General features: G+C 41.9%; 1 protein-coding gene across 4 annotated transcripts in view; it reads left to right on the top strand.

Moving 5' to 3' along the window:
- The first annotated feature begins 5,450 nt into the window (after positions 1-5,450).
- GRM3 (glutamate metabotropic receptor 3) overlaps positions 5,451-20,440 on the top strand; it is a 104,312-nt gene continuing 89,322 nt past the window's right edge. For 3 of the 4 annotated variants that reach the window (XM_005489290.4, XM_005489291.4, XM_014268632.3), the window contains exon 1: positions 5,451-6,192. The gene's annotated coding sequence lies outside the window, so the exon portion shown is untranslated. Of the gene's footprint in view, positions 6,193-7,187; positions 7,229-20,440 lie in introns of all 4 variants that reach the window. The other variant, XM_026794882.2, reaches the window with a different exon arrangement.

Raw genomic sequence — 20,440 nt, 5'->3', positions numbered from 1 at the left:
GTAAATTTATTTCACAGGAAGCCTGGATCTCGTGCTAATGGGAAAATGTAGATCTCTTACGTTGCTCTGTGTGTGGTAGGTCATAGATATGATGGGATTACAGAGGAAATGGATCTGTGTGCCACAGCCCCTGACAGCACTGTGCTACATTTCCTGGCCCATGCCCTAATTCAGAGTCACAAGTAATCCCTCCTATGAGCCACTCAATGCTTTAAGTGGTTCACAGCTCCACGGTGTCACATCACCCCCCAGGGGCAAGGCAAACCTGTCAATAATTCCTAAGCACCTTAAACAAAATATGGAAATGCAGTAATTCCTACAGAGAAGAGCTATGGTGAAGGGAAAGCATTTCACAGAGAAGAAATGTTAGGGGATTTTCAGGCGGGAGGAAAAGTAGTTTGAAGAAGCCAGACTGCTAGCAGCTCAGACACTAATAAAGAGAATAATAATGCACAGAAGCATAGAGGTGACTTAAAAGCAAAATATGTAGGAAATTCTGGTATCTGGTACCCAGTTATTCACACAGTAAAAGAGATAACAGTATTTTGTAGAATGGGGTCATCTGTTCATGTTACTTTAAATATGGCAGAGAATGTGCCATGCCCTGTTCCCTGCACCTCCTTGGAAAGTCTAGAGCACCCTTTCAGAAGACAGATAACACCTCCTATATCAGAGACATGGAAGGATGGAGTGAGGAGATGCAGAAGGGTGGTGGACCTTGGACCCATAGCCATGAGCTGGCAGGGATTTTAAGTGTCCTACACGTGTCAGGCAGATCCTGTGTTATGTTTATCCCTGCACCTGCACAAACTGCAGCAGGATTTTGGCTAGGGAAGGGCTGGAGGGTGCAAGTGGAGTGTGTACACTTGTACATCTTGCAGGGACCTGGAGGGACCCTTTCTGCTCATGTATTTTTATGAAGGAGCCCCATTTGGACAACATCTGGATGTCACGTGTGTCTCCAGCAGAATGTTGGGAAACCTGATTTCTGAGAAGGAAGCAGAGGTGGAAGGAGGGCAGCTGGTTCCCACAGTGAAGCCAGACCTTTTCGCCTCTTGTAGCTGATGAAGATGAACAACAGCTGCTGGGTTTTTTTCCATGGAAAGAGGTTTCTTTGTGGAGAAGGGGAAGGAGGCCTTGGGATTAACTGGAGCAGGCAGCCAGTTGTCTGAAGAGTAAAAGATAAGAAGGTGAAAAAGGCAGAGGGAGACTGAAGGGAATGGGAAAATTCACTGGAGGAGAGGTGAGGAGAAGAGACAAGTAAAGACATTGATGGTCATGGGAGATGGAGGCAGAAGGGAGGATGCTGCTACATGTGCACAGACAGTGTGGAATGCAGTCTTTCTTCCATGTGCCAGACCATACCACATGAAGCACAGGTTTTTTTATTGTGTTGAGCCTTATAACCAGAGTTGCCACTGTCCTTTGGCATGAGCAAGGCTCAGAATGCCCCAAAAAAGCCTGAGAATGGAGTGGCATATTCTTCCTGTTGGTACTAGGCCAGTATCCCTTCAGCCAGCTAAGACATCACAGGACATCTGACAGGGAATAACAATGTCACTGGAGGCCCAAGGGATGCCACATGAACCAGCCATGAGAGGAACAGCACATGAGGACTTTCTGCACCATGTGTATTGACCTAAAATCTCTTCAAAGCCACTTAACAATGAGAAAGGAAGACATTCCATTTTGATGATGAGCTTCATGATGAAGACCATCAGTGTTGTTTGTTAAGAGAAAAGGAAGAGTCTATTTTTATTGTATTTTCTACACCCTGCCCAGCTGAGGAAGTAGAGGGGCTTTGTTGGGTGCTGGTGTCCAGCCAGCAGCCACAGCAGTGCATAATTTTCCACAGCAGTCCATGAGGTCCTGGAGCATGACAAAGCAACACCCCTTACATTCTGCATTGCTGTGGATCTTCCCTGGGGATCCCATACTCCTCTGAAAGCCAGGTGCCATTGGATTGTTCCTTTGCAGTGTGTCCATGTCCCTCACAACTGGCATGTAGGGATGAGTCAGAGAGTGTGGGGTTTTGGAGATCCCTGCATCAACCATCATGAACATTTTGCCTTTCTGTCTCAGGAGGCAGAGGCTGACATGGCTGTAGGGTTGTGGAGACACGTCTAGACTCCTATGACTTCTACCATCTAAACAGAGTTTTGTATCCTGAGACTGGCAGACTCCCAGGAGAACGTGGTATCATCTCTGGGTGCCCCTGATGTGTGCCCCAAACCACAGAGGTAAGGATTGGCCCTGGGCTGATGACCAGAGCTGTCAGCTCAGGCAGAGCCACAGAACAGGATCCTCCCACTCATACATCACTTCCACACAGGAAGGACATGCAGAGCTGTTGGAAATCAGGTGGCAGGGAGAAATTTGCTAGAAAAAGCCTCATTGATCTATGGCCCCATTCCTGCCCATTTCTGTGAGGTCCCCAGAAAAGGAGGAAAGACCAAAAGCCTCATGAATTATTCAGGTAGGCCAGGCCCAATCCATAGGTCACTCATTGGCTGCACAAGCACATTTGCAATTTTCCTAAAGCTTTGCTTTAGTCTTTAATCAGCAAATAACTTGAGTGTGTCCCAAAACAGATGCTTATAGCAAGTTAGGGAACCCTACAAAGGATTTTGCTGGAACAGAATCTTCCTATCAAATGTAAAATTGGAAAGTTCCCTTGTGTACAGTCTTGAAGCTCATGCTAAAATTCTGTGCAGGAAAAGACATGCATGTGTTTATTTGTGGCGATAAGCCTGTTAATCACATTCACAAATTTTATAAAAACAAATTCTTCAGCTCATCAAAGCTTTCTATGAACTCAATTTGGTGCTATGCGAGATCTGAATTTGAAATAAATAGATCTTTTAGCTAGATATAACTACTATTTCACTAATAGATAATTCACAAAGGCAAAATATTCCTATTTCAGAAAATGTAATGCTTCTTTACCACCTTTGTTTCACAGGCAGGAAGGAAATAAACACATTTCATATTAAAACCCCTTCTTTGGATCCAGGCCATAGACATTGAGGGCTGTTGGTTGTTTTGTCCAAGCAGAAGTTACACAGCCTCATTTCTGTGTCTAACCGTGGGTGTATCTACAATTAAGTGTAGCACGAGGTGCTGAGTTTAGCCTGAAATGAATGATTTGCCAGTAGCACCCAAACACAGCTCATCCCAGAGCTTCCCTGAGATCTTTGTATTGCCTTGCACTGTCCCACTGTGTGTACCTGTGAGCCTGAACCTCTGACAGGCTGAAAACACCCACTCAGTGCATGGCTGCATCTTCAGGGCACCCTACATGGATGCACCACCAGCTATCCCAAAAGAGAATTGAGGCACTGTTGTGTTCCCTACAAAAATATAGGTGGTTTTCCAGGGTCATTGTCCTGGTTTGAAAAGGAAGTGAGTTTTTTGGGAGGTCTAAAATTCTGCTTTAGAAAGACAGGGGTAGGTTTTCCTATGGCTAAAATGAGACCCTGTTGTGCCAGGAAAACTGGCTGAGGAAGAACCCTGGAAGAAAGTGGGAATTAAACCCTTTTGCCTATATCTTGTTTGCCCGTTCAGGTTTGTTTTCCTGTTTCTCAGTAGCCATGAATCATGTGTAAATGCAAGTAGTAGCAATGTTAGGGACTGATATCAGACATTGCACAGCAGCAAGGCATGGAAAGGGAGTAAACCATGGGTACCACTGACGTTTTTTGAGGCACAGAACAAATGACTGGGTCACCCCCCCTGCTGTAAATGACCTGCTGCAAATCAGACAACACATGTCAGCCAAATTCCACTTGGTGCCTGTGGTGGCCAATTTCATACGCAGTGGGTTTTACATCCTACCCAATAAAAAAGTTACTTTCATACTCACTTTGAGGCATGATTGCTATGTACAAAGCAATGGAGAATCAGATCATTCTTTTCCCTTGTCTTTCCTGACAATCAGCCTGCAGGACTGGTGAAAAAATTGTATTCTGAACTTATTTGTCAGATTGTGATATGATTCAAAAGACATGAGACTGATTTCCTATTCATTCCAGTTTACCCTTATGTTACAGCAATGTCTCATGTGCATTTCTATCTAATCTAAAGTAGGGTAAACCTGAGAGAAACTGCTGTCTTTCATTCTGCTCCCTACTTAACTTTAGTCCTTAATGAAACAGTTTTAACAAGCACATCTCTGCAAATGTCCCTGGCTTCCAAGAAAGAAAAAACTCATAGGATTAGCCAAGTAGCTCAAATTTAATGGTAGATCACAAAAGTAAACAGATGTTAAATAACTAAACATAAAATATTACGAAACAGAAGCAGATAATTTTATTTTATTTCCCTTTACTTTGGTTTAACTCCTTACTGGAACTGTGGCTGCTGAAACAATAGTGGCCCCATGTGAGCTGCTGGATTGCAGCTCCTGACTGCAGTGTCTCTTTCCTTGCTTTAACTGAGCACTGGTGGGGAGCTGCCTGGGGTTAAGTCCAAAGGTGGAGGGAAACATTCAGGGAGAAGTGGACAATGGGCTAAGAATGAGAAATTCTCAGTGTCCCAACAGGAGCTGTATGGAAAGGGAGGTATTGGGATTTTACAGACATCCCCTCCGTACTACACCCAACCAGCAGGAAGCAGCTGCTCACTGTCCCCCATAGCAGAGAATAAGCAATGAAGCCACACATAACACCAGCAATGCCCCATGCAGCATGGCTCAAACTCATCCTCTCTAAAGTCAATGCATGCATCCTCTCTGACTCTTACAGCTCACTGCCCTCAGAGGGTTTCATTCTTTCTTTAGGACCACAGCCTTCTGTTAAAACTCCAGCTGATGTAAACGTACAGTTTTCAAATATATACAAGCCAAAAAGTACCTTTCTTTTTCCCTTTGCATCCAGCTTTGCTGCACTCTGAAATGATCTTTTCTCAGTAACTATTTTTCTGCTCTCTTCCCAGTTAGAATATAGAGAGATGATATAAAGGCTATGGATAATACATATACACGTATCTGTATATATAAATGCATATGCATATATACATATATTTGTGTGCATATATTGGTATATTCTTTTGCTATCTATCTATCTATCTATTCATCTATCTATGTATCCATCCACAAACATACATACATACATGCATGCATACACCAAGTACATTCTTTTTCTAGGAGATGCAGAGCAGAAGCAAATTGATCAAGCCAGCTGGAAGCGAGAAGGCAGGAGGACGGTGCTACAACGCCCTGAACCTCCAGGACTCTCCCGGCTGCTCTGCGCTCGCCCTGCCCGCTCCCGGCTTTTTGAGGATGCGACAAGTCGCAGTGCCGGGGCGCAGCATCCTCGGAGGAGCGCCGGTGCTCCCCCCGCCCCGGCCCCGTCCAATCAGGGCGCTGGGGGAGGGATGCTCGGGGCAGGGATGCAGGGTTGCCAGGCGACAGCAGCGTCCCCGTGTCCCGTCCCCCCCAGCCCCGTCCTCCCCCCGGGGCCGGGCTGCGCTCTGCCCGCGCTGCCGGCGCAGTTAAACAGCCGCGGGGAGCCCCGCAGCATGGGGCTCGCTCCTTCCCCGGGCTCTCGCCTCAGCCCCGCTCCCGGCCGTGCCAGGAGCCGTAGCCAGCTCCGGAGTGGGAATTAGGAAGGCAGTGAATGAATAAATGGTAGGGATAGGGCTCAGCCGGCCCCTCCGCGCAGCGCCGAGCGCCGGGGGAGGCGGGCTGCGAACGCCAGCCAGCTCCCACTCCCTGTCTTTGCAACTCTAGGTCGCCTCCTAATTTAAAGCTTTGCACCAATCCCCTTTGCCCGGAAAGGAGAGGAAATCTAGAAAGATGCCAGGCTGCGAAAAGGGACCCCAATTGACAGCGCCGGTCCCAGGCGCTGCCGGGCTGAGCGGAGCCAAAGTTGGTCAGAGGAGCGGGGAGCGGGTGCTCCAGAGGAGCGGGGAAAGGAAGGGGATCATCGCTTGGTGATCGCGACCTCTCCGTCCCGTTATCCCCCTCTTCTCCTTCCCTCACAGCTTACCTCTGGCCACTTAGGAGGCCTTGATGAGTTTCCATCGGGATCCGATCCAAGGCGGGGGGGAGAAAGGGTGATTGTTCCCAGAGGAAGCGGCTCGCACAAGTTTGGGGGGTGACACTCCCCGGTGGATGTTTAACGAGCACATCGGGAAGCCCGCGATGCCCGGGGGCAGGCGGAGACCCTCACCAGGACCTGTCCTCATTGCACGGTAAGAAGCTGGGCGCTGCTATCCCGCGTCCTGGTCCCTGCATCCCACATCCTCCCTCTGCATCCTGCGTCTCGGATTCGCGCATCCCGGTCCTCACATCCCCGTATCCCGCATCTCAATGCTCCCATCCCACTCCCTGCATCCCACACCCTGCAGCCTAGATCCCTGCATCCCGGGTCCCTGCAGCCCACCCCCGCCCCATTCTGCCCTCTGGACCAGACGCAGCCGCTGCCCCGGGGGCTGTGGGTTGCAGTGGGGAAAAAGGGGCTGTGGGGCAGCCGGGAAAAAGTTTGGAGCGGCGAAATGCAGGGAGGTTTCCTGACGGGATTCGGGGGGCAGGAGAAACGGGGAAGGGGGAGCAGGAGGAGAACAAGGGCTTTTACACTTGCAGAGCAAGGGTAGGGTTCAGGGGCACCCCTGTGGTTGACAGCTGGAGGGGTTGTGGCAGTGTGCAGAAAGGAGCTGTGTGCAGATGTTGCCCAGAGGTTTCTGCTCCCACAGGCTTTGGGGGTGAAGGGATGAGATCTAAGCTTGCCATCCTATGCCCTTCCTTATCCTGGGGTGAAAAGTGCCAAGCCAGCAGCTGGGAAAGCTGTGCTGAGTGCCCAGCTCATCTCCCTGGATCTGCTGCTGGGAGAGAGGTGGGGAACCTTAAAGAAATTGCAAGTGCATTGCTCCTCTGGGAGTATCTCCTCTGCAGGGACCTGGCTCGCTCCAGGATCCTAAAATTGGATTATTTCAAAAAGGAAGGAGAGATTAGCAGGGATGATATAGCCATTGTAACTCTTCCTCAGATATACAATCTGTGTGTCCATGTGAGTGCACAGGAGCTGTGCATGGGTGTGTGTGCTTCTGGAGCTGTCTGTGCCTGTGGATGTGCCATGTCGCTGTGTTTCTGGGTGTGCAGGTGTGTGTATCTGTGCCTGTGTGTTTGCTTGGTTTCATGTGGATGTTTTACACATCCAAATTCATTGGAATGTGTTTTTTATCCCCAGACAGGGTTTATCTAACCCTCTGTAGACCTTGAGGCATGTGGGTACGTACCTTCCATCTGTGTGTGTGCCAGCCAAGCATGTGGGTGTGAGAAAGTGAATCTCTGTGCCAGGATATAGGTATGATTGTGGAGGGAGAGTTGGATTTTGGGGGCTTTATCACCCCATCTTATCACAGAGATTCAATGGTTCATTTTATGTACACATCTGTGTATTTCAGCAATCTTGATAAAACTCAAACTATTGATAAAAATCTAGGCAGGCATCTCACTAATACTGCATTGAACTGAACTAAGGATTTCCTGGTAGTTTGTGAGTTCTTTGGCTTCTCAGTTTATGCCACCTGCTAAAGATTATTTTAGTTCTTTTTGTTGTTGGTGGTGGTTTTTTAATTAGGTAAATCAGCTTTAAAAACATTAAATTGGAAGACTGTGAAACAGAACAGCCTGGGACACAGACTGGTCCCTATTTCAGCTTGCATAAGTATATGTCTCCTGTTGATTAAATATTCATGAAAACAATTTGAAAATCACACAACCCACCTGATCAAATACGTATTTTAGAAAAATTATGTTTTTCATTTTGTTGAAATGCACCTAAATCATGATTAATTCTTCTGCTATTATTTATGGTAATAAATGTACTATAAGAAAAGGTAACTACTCCAGTTGTATTGGGAAATATTGCACAATAAGCTAATTTTATTCATAGTTAAGGTAATAGAAAAATTATGCTTCTGTAATGTTCATCCTTTGAGTGAAATCAGTAACAATTCATGCAAATCCTTCTTAATGAACTGATTATTCGAAGAGCAATGCAAGCTAATCTTCCTCTACTAGAGGAATACTTTAATTTCAGTGAGTTTTTTCTTGTTTATTTGTTTGTTATGGGTTTGTTTTAAGAATACTGCTCTCCACTACTCTCAATATCTCTAGAGCCCTCCATTATATATAAAATATATAACACACCCCAAAATAGAAAAAATACTGGTTGCTTTACTGCTCTATAACTTGAAGACAAGTAAAATGGCATTGGTATCAAGTACATTTAAACTAGACTTTCATCCTGGAGCCAAGATGCTTTTCTAATCACTGTTGATGCTTGCCTGGGTTACTTGTGTTGATGACCTACTTATAAGCTTCTACAAATAAAGGAATAAAGTTTTTTTAGGCAAATGTTGACACCTCGTCTAGGAGTAAGATTCTAATTTTATCATTGAAAGACTGGATCTAAAGCAAGATGCAGGGATAAAGTATCTTTCTGGATTCACATAATGTTTTTACAGTTAAATAAATGTGACAAAGAAAAGCACTAAATCAGCCTGGAAAGCCAAAATAAAAGAAATACATTACAAACAATGCTATCATTCAGTTCAGTGGTCTGTGTTACATAAGTGGAGCTGAATTTGGAAACGAAGGCAGCGTAGGGGCATGTAGTGACATTAAAGAAAGAACAATTTGAATGTTCTTTGTGAACACAACTTGCCCATGGCAGTGTCCTACAGAACATAAGTTGTCCTGTGGCTCACAGAGTCCTGTATGGAATACTACAAGACATGAAAGACCTGGTTCTAATGTTGCTTCTGCAACATTATGGGGTCAAATTGAAATTTTTCCTTTAAAGCCATGGGCTAAATTCTCTTCCTACAAGAATTCAGGTGGGTACATGAGTTGTGCACCCACCAAAACTCTGGTTTAGCATTGCAATTTGAGAAGCCAGCCTCAGATTTCACAGGGTGTGAGAACCTGTCTTTGAGGCTGTTAAATTTGCCAACAACATCCTACTGAAGGGGCTTCATTCTCTGATCAGTTTTTGAAAGACATGTCCAAAGTCCTATAAAGTTTTATCAGGATTGTTGCACCTTGTTTGCTCCAGCTTGTTGTAGTATAGCCATTGATCAGTTCATATGAATGCTTGTTTTTGGTAAAGTCACTCTGAGGATGTCACAGAACACCACCAAAGTGTTTGACACTGTCCAGGATCAGACAGCATCACTGTCTATGGGGACAGTGCATAACTATGGCAAGCTACATCAGCTGTTGTGAAGGTGGTGTAATATTCACTCTTGGGGCATTTTACTGCTTATTGGTATAAAAGTGAGAGCTGGTTTAAAGCTTAATCAAGAACTTAGTCCAGGTCAGAGAGTTAAAGAGAAAATTGTCCTCTTGCTTTCTCCTAGTATGGAGAATAAGTCTATTCTTTAATCCCCGAGTGGGTTGCATTTGCAATGCAGGGGTATCCACAGCCAACAAAACAGGGTGACCAGAGGGACAATCAGCCACCCTGCCCCTGCAGAGCAACACCCTGGTGGACCTGGGGTCCAAAGGTGGCAGGAAGGGGGGGCAGTATCCTTCAGTGGTACCATCCTCCTAAGTCTTTGCCTATAAGCGCTTCTTGCTATGAGTTCTAGCTAATAATCCAGCCCTAAACTGGTGGGAAAAAAACACTGGAACACATTTTATTTTATGAAAATAAAGATTGACTGAAAATCCTGAGTTTAATTTAGCAGTAAGAGTAAAATGACCAAAAAAAAAAAAATTCCTCCAAGGCACAATGCTGCCTGGGAATAGTCTCAATGCAATTGTCAGGTGTTTCCACTGGGACAAAACCACAGTTCATTGTTAGAGTGCTTCAACCATTGCAGATTCGTGCAATTTCTTCAGGTCTCTTTCTTCAGGTAAGCCCAGGATGCCATATGTGATCTCAATGGATTTGCTGGTTTATCTATTGTCTTAAGAGGTTTTCAGACATTCATTTCAGGGATGTGCAGATTTTCAAAAATAGTGCAATAAATATACTATCTTGTTTCCAGCTGGCTTTTGAGAGTAATGCAGTAAATTTTCATGGGGAGTAAATCACAATGAACCTATCAAAGTCAAAAAGAAGTTACAAGAGCTACAGCAAATTATACAAAAAAAGTATGGTTGTAGAACTATATTGCTTTTATCTGATATTGGTCTTCTAAAATATAAAATGATACAGTTGGAGCAATTATTATGCTCATTTTCATAACTATGCTGAGATTATGGGAGTATTTGCATAGTCAGCAATGATACTGCTTGTGTAGGAAGATATGAGCTCCTCATGTAAATCAACAGGCTTTCCCAAAAATGTAGGAGTCAGGTTAGCAGCTGTTCCAAACTGTCTAAGACCCACATGAAAAGCATGGCCTTAACCCCAGTTACTGAGGCAGCCTTCCTTCAGAACACTTTAAAGTCTTTAACTTGATAGTACTGATGACCCTGACCTTCAAAGTCACTTTCCCAGTCCATCCAAAGGAATACAGCATGATCACCAAGTATGAAAACTAGATCAAATGTGCATCAAGCAAGGTGTGGAGAGAGGGAATCACTGATAAACTTTTCATGGATGAAATGGGAACTTGGGCTTTTGGTGGATGATGTCAGATCTTTAAATTCTCCGTTAGAAAAGTGAATAGAGGAGGGAAAAATGTTGTGAAAACATAAAAAAAATAAAATTGAGGAAAATATCTCTGTACAAGAAAAAATGGGAAAAATAAAGAGAAGCAAATTGCTTGATAAAAAAGAAAAAAATTATCAGTAGAGATACTCCAATGACTATTCAAGCTGAAAGAGAAGTAAATTAAATGATTTTAATTTACTTCCCAGTTGTGGGAAGAAGAGATTTTAAGGCAGATGAAGGTGGTGAAGTCAATGAAGACATTGTCAGAATCCAGAGGAAAATCAAGCAAGTCTGCACAAGAGAGAATTGAGTCAAAAGCTAAGTGGGAGACCACAAAGCCAGCAAATTCATAGGAGAGATCTGTAGTAGGAGAAATCATGGGATAATTGGTTTTTCATGTGAAGAAGGATGAACATGTTAGTTTAGAGCACCCTTTAAGGAACTGGGTACCTGAAAGAAGCATTGCTCAATAGGTGAGGTAGAGTATGCCAGTGAGAAGAAACAAAAATGCTCTTGAGAAAATGAGAAATGCTTGAGGAGAGAACAAAGGGATGAATAAAATAGGGAAACCAAATGAAAGGACTGGGGACTGGCAGGACATCAGAGGAAAAGCATTGACAAAGGCTGGAAGAAGGGATTGAGAAAAAAAAAAAGGAGAGAAAAGAGTATCATAGGGTGTGGGAGGTACAGAAAAGTCATCTCCCACTGGTTCAGAGGAGGAGCTGGGGCCTGGGCTTGCCAGGAGTAAAGAGCTGAAGGGAACCTGAAAACTGAGAAAAACCTTTCTAGAAAAACCTTTGTCTAGAACATGACATGCTGGTGGAAGACAGAGAGAAGAGAAAATATGCAGAATGTAGAGACTGACAGCACCCTCAGCTGAGGGTAAAACTTACACATTAGCTTCCACTCCCACGAAAAGCTCCACTACCAAGCCCACACACAAACCAGGGAAAATTTTTGTGTTACCTGAATGCTGCACCTGGAGAAGGGACACAAAACTGCACAAGATGGGGCTCTGCAGAGCCTCAGCCCCTGTGGGTTGTGGTGCTGGTCCTCCAAATCTCCACAGGGATCCTGCCCTGTGCTCTGGGAAGGAGGATGCTGCAGGCAGCTCACCTGAATCCCTACAGCACTGGGATTCTTCTCTGGGATGAGCCTTGCAGAGAAGCTGGATGAGATAAGTGGGCAACAAGGGGCTGCCTGGTTATATTGAGAGATTCTAAATTGCTTCCAGCAAAATTAATGTGTCAGATGCCAAATCTAACACTGAAGGGACATTAATGGCTTGCAACAGGCTTTGAACACTGTGTAGTCAAACCGATGGTGAGGTGTAGGAATGGGGTGCAAGTTGAAAAGAGTTTGAAAATCTTAAAAAATATTGTTTCACACCTAAATTCCTAAACTTTATCCCCAAATATATTGCTAAATTTTTTTAGCCCCAAAAAAGTTCCTAAATATTGTGGTGTGACTCCCTGCTCCACAGACATGGAATGGCAGGGCTTCAGAAATTGTCTCTGTTATAGGAATGCAGGTTAAACACACTCCTCCTCCCTGGTGAGCAAAGAAGCCCTGTGGGAAGCTAGTCTGGGGTTCTCTGAAAACCTTCTAAACATTTTTGACCTTTTTGACCTTGAGCCGTTAAAAGTACAGCTCATCTGTACACCAGGATGGTTATTTTCCATAACATAGCTGTGATTAAGTCTCCCTAGATCCCAAATTGTCCCCAGCTTGTGTGTGCCAGGCCTCCACGATGGGTCACCTGCAGCTGGGCTTGAGGGAACATTTCTACATGTGTGTTCTGTAAGGGATTTTTGGCTGAGGTATTTTTGGATCCAGTACTTACTGCCTTGCAAATTCTGTATTGCTTTATAATCATTATGCATTATATTGTTATTACTAATTAAATTCACATTGATTGCATCATCTAGTGAAGAAATTGCCAGGAAAGCATGAGAAGAAGACATGTTCTCTAAGTGTTTAAAAATATTACATTTGTAATGCTTAGCAGAAGTTGGCTGCCCTACTGTTAGACTCACTTAGCAAGAAATGTGATAAAAGTCAAGAAGCAAATTTTGGGGAGGTTTCCAGAACTCATAGAATGATTAATTTTTCCATTTTATTTATCGGTATTTTCATGGCAAGAGAAAGCAGATAAATAGACAAAAAGATGGAGGAAAAGAAAAAGATAAAAAATATTGTGCAGTAAGATATGTAGGGTTCAGTGTGAGGTATTAAAAAAGTATGTATGGATCAGCTCACGTGGCTAAGAAATGCCAAAAATTAAATTTCCCTGTAAGACCATTTAAAAATTGCTATTTTTATGCAAAAAATATAATTGGTCTTGTCATAAAAAATCAAAAAGTTTTCAAAAACTCTCTTAAAATTTTTGGTGAGTTTATGTGTGTATTTGATTGTTCAGTGTCACTAGTCAAGAATATGACTATGGACATCTTTGCTTTTCATCACAGATTTTTAATGGCATTTTTGCAAACCTTTAGTCAGTCAGAAAGACATCTTCACTGTGTATCAACTGAAACTGCATTTGGTTCCTTTGTAAAACTTCCAGATGTTTCTATAATACCACAAAAGAAATATCTTGATTTTACCTTGTTATGAAAGTATTCTGCCAGTATTAAACTCTGCCTTGCATAAATCAGGAGAGAAAACCACCCACGTGGGGAATCAATGTAGCAATATTGGATTAAACTTTGGCAAAATCATGTGAAAAGGATACCTTGCAACACCTAGTAGACATTACAGTGCATTATTTGCATAGAGACTATTAAGTTTCTTGTTTTCTTTATAATGAAACACTTGCCTATAAAATAATATTTTACTAGAAAATCTGCAAAGTTTATAAGAATCTTAGATATTTCCCAAGCCCTGTAAGAACACACTAAAGTATACTTGTTAAATCAATCTTGCAAGCGTTTTATTGTGCTCCTTTGGGATCTCTTAATTGTGCTGCTCATTTTGTTCCTTGCAGCCACCATGGCTTTAGAAGAGCCTTGACAATACCAGAGATCAGCAGACAATGTGTTTTATTAAACAGGTGCAGGCTCATCCTGCACTGACTGATGATGAGGCTGAGTTATTAGGAAAGTCTTTGCTCTCAGAAGTTGAGGAAGAGGAGTGTGGGAATGGTAGACAAGCACTCAAGTCTGTTTTAGCCAAATACTCCCAAACCATACAGCTCAAGCTTTTATTGTCACACTATTATTACAAAATGCATTTACCTAAAAAAAACCCCAAAAAACCAGGGCATTTGCTTCATAACCAAGAAAAGAAATAAACTGTCTACCTCAGGTCTTAGAAGTGGAACAAACCCCACTGCTGTTCCAACAAAAGCAACATGCAGCCCATGTCTTTTTCATCCACTCACTTGTCTCTGTAGTTGTCATAAGGTGCATTTACATATGGCAAATCCCACAGATGATTGATTAAGATGATTCTATGGGTGAAAAGGGAGCATGACTTAATGGAGTCGCTCCAGGAATACAAATAAAATCAGATAATTTTCAGAGGATAATAACTTTCCTTTCTGAAGTGGACTTTAAATCTCTAAGAAGAGAATAGCTCTGCTTAAAGCAATCTTTGCTCCTTCTCTCAGAAGTGATCTCCGAATAATTGTGCAGTTTAGCTGAACTTTGCTTTCCTTGGTATCCTAGGAGAAAAGCTCTGACAGACTGGGAATTTTAACTTGTTTGTAATGTAAACTCAGTATACTGGTGGTGCTTTTTCAACACTCCAGAAACTGCTTGGGAGGAAAAAGAAATAAATAAAAAGGCTTTGATCCTCTGAGCAAACAAAGAGGGGAGAAGGAGGTTAAAAGAACCATCATTTGTTAAAGGCAGAGAAGGAAAATGTGGGAAAGGTGTTTCTATTTTAACAGTTTCAGAGACTGAAAGAAATATCAGACACTTCAACAGCATTAGAGGGTTCTGAGGGATAAGGTTTCATGCTTTAGTTTTATTGTGTCATTGACATTTTTGAGATTTCTAAGGATTATAAAATTCTCAATAATATCAGTCATCTAAACAAGATATTTTTTTCCCCAAAAGCAGATATCCAGGACAAAGCTTAGTGATTAATGCTAATACCTTGAGTATCAAGCTCAGATAAACATATTCCTAGTGGCATTATTCAGCATGGAGAGAGGATGAGTTTAGTCTGGAAGTAACACCAGGTCCTGGGAGCTGAGATTTAATTAGTATTTCAGGTTTTTGGCCAAAGGGTGGATGTAAATTGAAGCTTGCAGTAGCAAGGAGGGGTGAGACCCAGCTGTGCCCTGTTGGATGCTTATCTCTGAGAGATGCTTCACTCCCTAAAATGTAGGTATTTTGGCCAGTAGGTAAGATGAAGTCAAGTCTTACATTACTTCTACTTATCTGCCTGCCTGTTTCACATTTTCTTAAGGAAGGAAGCAGACAAATAGTTCCACTCAGACCTAACTACCTTAAATCAATGTCCAGGGAGCAGCTGCAGAGTAATAGGGTTTCTTAGTCCTGTGATTTCCTGGCGAGGGCACAAGGTTCCAATTAGAACTTGTGCAGTGTCCATTAGGGTAGAAATGGATGGAAAGAAGCCCTTTTTATGTAAGATTCTTCATTTTCAAAGATTGAACACAGTGTTCCCTTTGCCTGGACGCAGCATTTAGAGTTCCACAGATAATGACACCAGTAAGGACCTCGTCTGATCCATCTCCCCCTCCAAAGATTGCATAAACTGTCCTTAAGCCTTTATTAACTGATACTTGTTGAATGATTTCCTTAAAATCTGCAATGACAGACATTTCACAGCCTCTTGCAGAAGCATATGTCTTAAGTGCTTCACTGCTCTTATGGACAGAAGGTCTCCAAAAGTTTAACTGAATCCCACGTTTTGCAACCAAGCCTATCGCTCTTATCCTCTCTGCTATGGAAATTTGAAGCAATTCAGTATTTTCTTTTCCATTCCAGCCTTTTATATTGCAAAGGGATTAGATTTTGGCTGTTAAATGCTCATTTAGGTAATGTTCCCCTCAGTCATCTCCTCCTGACTCAGTGAAATAACTGGTTTTCTTTTGACATTTGCTTTTTTAAGTAGCTTGTTTTTCTTGCTGTTTTCCTCTTTGCTTTCCCCAGTAGCTCCTCTGGACCCACACCCAAAAGATGAGTACAGACAATGAAGGGCTTGACTTCCCTTGTCTTGAATACAGAATTTCTCAAAGAAATCTTCTGTACCATTTCTTCCTTCTGCTCTCCAAGCCTCCCTCCAGCCAGCATTTTACCCTCAGGAGCTGCACAGAGCCACAGTGATGCACTTGTCCTGTCGCATTTCAATTTGGTATATTTTTTTCTTGACCTTTTGTGGTCATTCTTAGTTTGCAACCACATCCACCTCCAACCAACTGTCAGCCCACACATCCACATTAATATTTCAGAAGAAAAATTTTAAGGCAGTTTGAACAACCTGTTGCTTTGTCTTTGCCAGAAGGGTCTGTGTGGGCCGTGGCTTCTCTTGGCTAAAGAGAGGAGATGTTTGGCTGCTTTATTTTCTACCATGTCTCGTGTGCAGGAGGAGAGGCCTCCAGACCAACTCCAAGCATAAAATATGCTGATGAACATTGCAGAGCAATGATACAGATGTGTGGTGGGTACTCCTTTGGGTAATTCAGCTGTAGGCCCATGGAAAGGCAGAAGCTGCTCAGGTTTCAGGCTCGTGGTCACAGAGCCAGGAGGTCTCAAATGAGATGTTCAACCTTTCTGCTGGCAAACCCACACAGAGTTCATCTACATTAAGCCTGATGAATGTGGCATTAGGCAAGAATCCAGAACTTCATGACTCCTAGACACACGTTGTGCCTCTCTTGTTTAATTTCTCTTCTCTTATTAAAACTCAAACTTTTCCCTGGCCAGTCTAGAATATTTCCCAAAATGTCTAGGACATGGATTATGTCAGTGAGGTCCTAATGAAGCTGCCACAGGTACCTGCCCCAAAAGGCTCCTTAGAGAACCCTTTATATCTGTTATGTTCATGCAGAAGAGAGTATTAGTTACCACTAAAAAACAAAACCAAAAAATACAAAAAAGGAAGAAAAAGAAAAAGAAAAAGAAAAAGAAAAAGAAAAAGAAAAAGAAAAAGAAAAAGAAAAAGAAAAAGAAAAAGAAAAAGAAAAAGAAAAAATAAAAAGCTCGTGTATCTGTAATAATTAATGGACCACCTTACTATTCCAAAAAAAATGTTTCCTCTAGCCTTCAAATTAATCAACATGCTGTTTTAATATACCTCAGTGAATTAAAACACATCCAGTCTAACTCACTTTTTCCTGACCATTAACTCCCAAGCCTTGAATTCCCCCTGAACAGGTAAGCAGCTGCTTTGAAGATTTAACTGGCCTGAGTCTACCATAGCAGAAGCCACCATTATGTATGAGAGAAGTCCCTTTTCTCTGTCTAACTTGGTCATATTGGACAGCTAAATAATCACTCCTGGGGTGCACTGGGTGAAAGGGAAGATTGGTGTCCATGTGAGACAGAAATGTTTTACAGTCTGGGGTAGGGAGACTCAGAGAGGCATATTCAGGCAACCCATGGATGCACCTTGATGGTTTTTTTCTCTCCACTTGTAGTATGGGCAACCCCAAATAGTCGTCTGATATGTTGGTTCTTGAACCTAGACCATACCTAAAATAAAATAAAATAAATAAATAAAATAAAATAAATCCAGTACCTAACATACACTGTCTGATCATGGTCGACAGGGCCTGGCATTGTAGTGGCAGTTATTAATGGCCAACAGTGTGTTCCCAAGGCCTTAAAAAACCAGTTTCCAGGTAGATTCATCTCTATTTAGTCAACAGGATTTATCTCACTAGTATTTTAGAGTGCTGCAATTTTTTGCAACACTTTTTTTAAAGTGCCAGGTAATAGGTCCTCTGGCATGTCCCATTTTTGTCCATTCTCATTTATGAGATGGTTTCCATGCCAATGATTATAATTAAATACTAATATAAGTAGTTTTCAAAAATAAAAGCATATTTGGAATGATCCATGCTTATCTTTAGAGACTAAGAGCAGCAAAGACTAATGGATTGAGAGGGATTTAACACAAGGCTAATTGTTCATTAGGCAACCTAAGACCAATTAAGTGTGCTAATCCATTCAATATTTTTTCTAGCTATTTCCATTATTATCCATGTCAAAATTATTTTGCATGTATTAATTCACCTATGCTTATTTATTAATAATAAAACCTCACTTGAAATGCAGCTCTTGCATCCTATAGTCCTTTCTCAAGCCAAACTTCCATGACAGCCATAGCAGGAGTTCAAGATGTGACTGGAACTCTATGTACTGCTCTTCTCCTAAAATAAAATGTAAATTCTTTCAATAAGATTAATGTGAGTGCATTCTCCCTCTGTATTGATTCCAGATACTCCCCATGTTTAATTAAGACATATTTTTATGCAAAATTATGCATAGATCTATGCAGTGTTCAATGAAAGTGGTCCAGGCTGTACCTGACCAAAAGAATTGATCTAAAATTTATTGCTGATTGCTGACTATTATTATGTATTAGTTTTTACATTATTTTGATGTGGATTGATTATCTGTTTGCCAGATAAGTAGACAGAGAGTTATTGATAGCTAACTTGATCATCATGTCTTCCAAGTTTTAAAAAGTAATTTTTTTTTTCAGCTCAGTTACACATTAATATTGTCAGATTCTGGCTTCCAAAATAATCCTTGGAGGAAAACAGACATCATAAAATTATTCACAAAGATATTACCATAAATACAGGAAATGAGCTACAGGCCGCGTAGCAGTGCAACAGGAATAGGTTTAAGGCTATGGAAGCTCAGAATCAGAACATGACTCAACACCATGGTATCATATTGTTGTGGAATAAGGACATTTTCTGCTAGGATTAATTAACAGGAATATTGTCTTCAAGATACAGAACGTAAACATTAATCTCTACTCAACAGTAGTAGGGCCACTTTTGGAGTGTGGTGCCCACTTTTGGGAATTATGTTTTAAGAAAGACTATAAATCTCTTGGAGTGCACAGAATATTAACATGGAGAATTGTGTGGGACAAATAGATTTGTCACAGGTAAGTAAAAGGCTTAAACTGTCAACACAGAAGACTAGACCTCAGGAAAAGCTTTTAATTGTAAGGAATGGGAAAGACAGAAAAAACTGCTGGGAAATCGAGAAAGTTCCTGTCACCAAAAAAAAAGTTACCCAAGACATGAGTTAGATTAGACATAAATAAAATTGATCTTGACTTGGGTAATAGCAGAGGAAGATCAAGGTCGGGACTTTCAGGGTCTCTTCTAACCCTTTTCTCGTCTCAGTGACCTGAACATAATTCAGGGCTCCTATCCCAGGGTCTGTATTTTGCAAAGCTCTCATGGTGAGGTGCAGCAGAGGCAATCAGAGCAGAGGGCATCACACTCCTCTTGGGGAAGAGAGGGGAAAATGGACAAATTGCAGGAGCAAACAAAGTTGTCCTGCAAGAGAGAGGCAAGCTCTGCCATGCAGGGGCAAATCAGGTGTATGTGCAGGGCAAGAAGGGATCACAAGTCTCTGCTCCGTTCACACCCAGACTCCTTATGAGTGACTTCAGTAAAGACAGACGCATCATGAAAAGACCACGAGCAGTCTCCCCTCTTACTCTAGGGGCTGTGCAGAAGCCCCTGTGTGTCTGCAAAACCAAGCATTAAACGAGATCTAATATTAGGACAACAGAGAAACAAGAAAGGAAGGAGCAGCATGACTTGTGCTGTCAACTTTAAAGTCTACTCTGTGTGTTCACAGGCTTTGATACCCTCATGTGTAGGCAGCACGCTATAGAAGGTTATAAACTTATGTATGTTTTTGGAATATTTGCATAAGGAAATGAATGCAGTAAATCTGTTGACGTCGTCAATGCAGAACTACCGTAACTCCGAGGCTTTCTGCACTGCAGTGATGATTATGAAACTAGTAGGTAGTTTATGTTATTAACTCAAGGCTTCATCTTTTATAAATACTCATAAAGCACATCAGCAAAAGCAGAAACTGCAGGAACATGAGTAGGAAATTTGTGACATGCCCTCTATCATAGATAAATTGTTAACACTGCTGTTCTGTAATTATTTAATCAAAAGCATACTTAGGGAAAATCTGAAATAACAGAGAGATTTCATTTTTTAGACTAAGAGTCCTATCTTCATGTTAATTACTGAAGCAGGGTTATAGTATATTTTAATAAAAGTATGAGATGGTATTGAAATTCAAATACCTCCTTTGAGGTTTTATGGCTCATACAAAATGCAAAGAAATTCAGAAAGAAAAATTTTTCCAAATTAATAATTCTTTCTTAAAGAGAGATAAAAAATTAGATGTTGTCTTCTAAAAGGACATTATGTTCCATCATGAGTTTGTGAAAAAATATTCATGTCATGAATTGAAAAGATATGTCATGTATATTACACTCTTCTATCCTGAAGTTTTCCTTCCATTCAAAAGATACTGCATCTTTCATTATTCAAGGCCTCTCTGCATTGACCCTAGAGAATACTGAAATATTCCTTTTATCTGTCCTAAATCAGGTGAACAACAAAAACATATTGATTTTTCATACTGTATAAATAGTTCACAAATGTAATAAAAATTTAATTCAGAATTCAGTGGGTCAAATATTAGATTGTGATAAATTAGCAAGAAACAGTGGAGCTGGTCTATATTACAGCAACTGGCAGTGCTGTTCAATTTCAGTCAGCAGTGCTGCACTTCCATCATTTAATGACTTGAACAGATAATAATATCTGCAGTTTTGGGTCTTCAAAGTCAGCTCCTTCCTTC

The sequence above is a fragment of the Zonotrichia albicollis genome, chromosome 4 (assembly GCF_047830755.1).
Source record: "Zonotrichia albicollis isolate bZonAlb1 chromosome 4, bZonAlb1.hap1, whole genome shotgun sequence".
NCBI lineage: Eukaryota > Metazoa > Chordata > Aves > Passeriformes > Passerellidae > Zonotrichia > Zonotrichia albicollis.
This window is presented reverse-complemented; position numbering and strand designations above follow the sequence as displayed.